Here is a 5,460-nt window from a genome sequence, read left to right as displayed (position 1 = left end):
GCAATCTCTATATGTTGGGTCCTTTGCTGGTTTGCTACTTGAAGTCTCTGATTATAAACAAGAGGATCTATATCTCTATGGATCCTTTGAATTGATGGTGCTATTTTTTGAGCCGACAATGGTATGTGGCCTGATGTGCCAAAATTAATCACCTGGTTTTGACTTTGCCCCGCCGGCTGTTGCACATGCTGCACTGATGATCTAGGATTATACTATATCTGATTTGTAGTAGTACCTTGAGCTTGTTCAGATGAACTCTGAACTACCTAGACATCATCATTACTAGCTAGTGCTGCTTCTTGATGGCTAGTACCGACTTAATTAGTCCCTTGGGTCGATGGATGTGAAATGTTGTAATAAGCCAGTCCAACCTGACCAACTAGAAACCCATGAATCACCTCTTTCATGGCATTGTGGAATGTGCCCAAGAAAGCTTCATTATGGCATCACGAACAGACTTGTTTACAACTTCCATGAAGAAACGCTTGCCTTCAGCTTCATCTGCATCTATCTGTCCATGCAATAGAACTCTTGGCAGTTGATATTTTTGAACAATTGTATTATCACGTGTTTTGGTGTAGGACAACAAACACTTGTTCTGAAATTCTTCTATAGCTTTGCTGATGACATCTCTATCTCCATCAGGTAGGTCTTCGTAATGCACCATAAGAATGTCGTTGTTGTTGTAAACCACCATGATGATTATGGGGTACCACTAGGCATACCAGAATGTGTGTCGACATAGAAATTTTGTCCCATGCCGTAGGCACACGAGCAAGCCCAAAGGGTCTGCTCGATGGAGCTATAGATCCACCTGGCTTCAACGTAGGGGTGGTTGATCCTACGTACTCCTCCCAAGATGTGCCAGTCAATTTGACCCTGCAATTGATAAGGAGAGAAAGCTAATCAGTAATTTAAGGCAGAACATGCCAGTGTTGCCAGACAGTCCCGAATGTGCGGCTCTGAGAGCCGATATGGTAGGAGATCGACTAAATAGTCAATTCCAACATATTCATGAGAATGAATCAGTTAAAGCTCATGGGGTTGTGTAAGAAAAATCGATTATTATTCAGGATGAATATCATTATTTAAACAAATATTAGTCAATGGCAATAAGATGTCAACAATAATCAGTTTATGCTAAGCCAATGACTGCAAGTAACCGAATCTCTTTTATATAAAGAAGCAGCTCATCACCATTTAATAAAGATAAATCTAATGAACATATTAGATCTCATCTATCCCTATGACCAGTGGGGCATGAGGCGGAATCATGCAGGCCATAGAAACAACAATAAATTTAATGACCCTAACTCATTACTAATATCAGTGGGACATGAAGCAGAATCATGCAGGCCGTAATACAATAATAAGATCATGGGGCTAACACATATTTCAACCTATTTTTACTTCAACGGTCTTATGACATGAACTGCATACGTGAAAGCACTCGATATCGACTAAAACAGTCGGTTCAGGCATAGCGCACAGTTAAGGTCATGCCTTATCAGGAACAAATCTACCAAGTAACAATCCCCACTCCACGGTGCTAAAAGTGAGGTGTGAGGCAGAATCACACAGGCCATGATAACGGGCCATGGAATGGTTTTTGTTAGCCAATAGATCTATTCAAGACAAAACATGCTTTAACCGCACACTATGCACGATCAAGATTGATATACAATAGCCGATAAAACATAAATCATCGTTTAAGATGTAGATTAGATCAGTTTAGATTAACAAACGATGGGTTAAACAGGATATAAGGCTGATAGATCAATCCCAATCGAGTGAAGTGATATTGCTGTAATTGAATAAATAATGAAAGCAATAAGCAATATCGGTAACTTAATGAATCTATTCGAAGGACGCCACCCTTAGATAGAGCCGATAACTTGACCTTAATCTAGTTTGAGCAGTGGAGGTCGACCGGATCGATGTAGCCATACTAGAACTAAACAAGAGTCGATAACTAGCTTATACCAGAGTTGCGGTGGAGGATGACCAGATCGATGCAGTCGTACGAATAGAAGTATAAGCCATGACGGTACTTACAAACAAGCTGGAGGTCGACTGGACCGATGCAGCCCTGCTCGCTGAAGAACTCACTGAGATCTACTCTACTCCTACTCCTAAGGGGTGGCCAGAGCCAAAAAAAGTAACGAACTTATATTTGATTGATTGTGTGTCCTTTAACAATAGCCGGGGTCCAATATTTATACTCAGAGCCTAAACATGAATCCTATTCGAGTATGACTTATTACAATCTTAGACATAGAAGAAAACATTCCTAATTTAAAATAACTTGGACCCTAATCTTTCCTTTTTTGTAGAGTCCGATATGTAGTTTCCTAGCGCCAACCGTAGCTCATCATTGCTATCTGTTGACGTCATCCAAAGAGATCCAATTCTAGAGTCTTATCTGAATCAGCTGATATCGATCCTTATGCAATTGATTCCTTGATCGACACAATTTTGGAAGCTTCAAGTTCCCACGTTCTTCTCTCCAAATTTTGGTGTAAACACACTATCTCCATCGCGACACACGCCCTAGCGGTGGTTCGGTCCCACTACCCTATGATCAACCTTCAAGCGATAGGGGCCAGATTTACCAGAGGGACAGGCACGATGAGATAGGAGCAGCTAAAGGATGAGGTGAAGGACATGGCGAAGAAGATGGCCAGCGATGTCGACCTATTCGGCGAGGTGGATGGTGACGGCCAAACCCAGTAACCTAAGTGGAGAGGACCTGTATGTAACAGCTGGAGAGGATAGTTAATTACGCGAGGGCGTAGACAAACATTTATGTATGTGTATAAATGTTGTAAAGGGACATGTGCATGTTTATGCAGTTTGCTAGTATTTCGATGAAAAATAGATGTAATGTTAACCCAAACGCAATTATATGTGGTATAAGTAGTGTCCGAGCAGTTAGTTCATTACTGGGCTCTTGGCCTTGGCTAGCCCGTATTCCATAATGTCGAGCACGGAGCCCATGCACGTGTAGGAGAAACAGACATGACCGAGGAACCGTAGCCGACCACCCATAACGCAGAGCGCGAAGCCCATAGCATGTGTAGGGAGAGATCAGAGACTGGGTTTTCTCCAAAGAACACAAAGCGAAACGTGTGCTGCTCGATGGTTGGTGAAATATCTTAGAGATATTTTAATATGGAGAAACATGGTGGAGTATTTGTGGAGATCATGTATAATTGTCAGAGTTTGTTAAGGAGTAGCTTAGAGCTAGCGATCACAAATGGAGATTAAACCGTAGTGAAGAAATAATGGAGACTAATTATGGCGACAAAAACTTCATTCATTATGGAGTCGAGAGTACATATTTGTAGCGTTTCAAGGATAGAAACATATAAGATGCTCGATGTGCCACGAATTGGGGATATCGATTCTATCCAGGTCACATAGCTGGTAAGACCCTAGTTGGGTAGCCTCTTTGACCATGTAAGGCCCTTCCTAGGGGAAGGAGAGCTTGTGCATCCCTTCTATTTTCTGTTTTCTACGAAGAACGAGGTCACCGATAGTAAATGAACAACCTTTGATGTTGCGATTGTAGTATCTTCGCAAACTATCTAGGTATTTGGCTATGTAGATGCAAGTGATCAAGTGTTCTTCTTCGGTCCCATCGATGTCCTTTGTTCGAACAGCTGCAGCTTGCTCTTTGTTATAATTTTCCACCCTAAGTGCTCGGAAGGCAATATCCGCTAGAAGTATGGCTTCTGAGCCATTGACAAAAAAGTTTGGAGACACACTGATGTTGTGACTAGCTTGAGTGCGCAGTCCCCAGACCATAGCTGGGAGCTCTTTGAGCCATCTACCCAGATGCTTTTCCTCTTTCTGATATGGCCTATTTTTTGGGCATCAAGGATCATGCCATTCGCCCATTTGACCTAGCCATTGGCTCTAGGATGGGCAACAGACATATTTGATAGAGATGCATCGGTCTTCGCAGAAGTCTAAAAAATGATGACCAGTGAATGTAGTTCTGAGGTCGATGATAATACTGTTCAGGAGACCAAATCTTGGATGATGTCTTCGAAGAGCTCGACCGCCTTCTTTGTAGTGGCCGAGACAAGCGGCTTATAATCGATCCACTTGGAGAATTTCAATGGTGACATATACATACCAAAAACCACCTGGCGTAGGCTTGAAAGGCTCAATCATGTCTAGTCCCCAGCACGCAAAAGGCCAAGAAGCTAGGATGGTCTGCAGTTCCTGCGCCGGCACGTGTATTTGCTTGGTGAAAAATTGGCATCCTTCACAGCATCGGACGAGATCTTCTACGTCGGCGATGGCCATGGGCCAGTAAAAACCAACCTAGAAAGCTTTGCCGACCAGGTTTCTTGAGGCTGTGTGATTGCCACAGGAACCAGAATGAATTTCAAGAAGTAGTTTCACTCCCTCTTCTTGGGTGATGCATTTCTACAGTATCCATTCCTTGGTACTTTTCCTAATCAAGTTTCTGTCTACCATCACATAATGCTTGTTGTGATGGATTAGGCGTTTAGTTTCAGTCATGTTGGTGGGTACGTCGATGCTGGTGAGGTACTTGATAAATTGTTCCCTCCAATCGGTGGCCGACAAAGGTACTGTAAGTACCAGCTGCTCGGCGGGAAGATTTCTTGAACTTCCTTCTCTTCCTTAATAGACGGCGTAAAGAGGTCTTGAACGAAGACCCTAGGTGGAATCGTAGTGCGAGAGGATCCTATCTTAGATAGGTGGTCGGTGAGCTAATTTTGATCTCATACCACATGGTGGTACTCGATACCATAGAACTTTCCCTTGAGTTTCCTGATCTTAGCGCAATATGCGTCCATCTTCTCACTAGAATAGGACCAATCTTTGTTGAGCTGGTTGATGACCAGCATGGAGTCTCCGTATACCAAGAGGTGTTTGACACCAAGGTCAATGGCTATACGGAGTCCATGGAGACATGCTTCATATTTGGTGATGTTGTTGGAGGCTGGAAAAAGAATTCAGAGAACGTATCGGAGCTTGTCCTTGGTCGGCGTAATGAATAAAATGCCAGCACCAGCATCGTTGATGTTGAGGGCACCATCGAAGTACATCACCTAGTGCTCGGGGCAAGTAACGGGGATGGGCTCTTGGATCTCAGTCCACTCAGCGATGAAGTTAGCGAGGGCTTATAACTTGATGGTAGGTCTGCTTTTGAATTCAATGGAGTAAGTGCCGAGCTCAATAGCCCACTTGATGATGTGACCATTGGCCTCTTTGTTACAGAGGATGTCCCCTAAAGAAAACTCGGTGACCATGACAATCATATAGTACTCGAAGTAATGGTGGAGCTTGCGCGACGTGACCAGAATAGCATATAACAGCTTCTGAACCCAAGGGTAATGAGTTTTTGACTCATTAAGAACCTCGCTGATGAAGTAGATCGGATGTTGCACCTTATAGACATGTCCAACTTCCTCGTGCCTGATG

The sequence above is a fragment of the Miscanthus floridulus genome, chromosome 8 (assembly GCF_019320115.1).
Source record: "Miscanthus floridulus cultivar M001 chromosome 8, ASM1932011v1, whole genome shotgun sequence".
Taxonomy (NCBI): Eukaryota; Viridiplantae; Streptophyta; class Magnoliopsida; order Poales; family Poaceae; genus Miscanthus; species Miscanthus floridulus.
The sequence above is the reverse complement of the archived record's forward strand: the minus strand, read 5'-3'. Positions refer to the sequence as shown.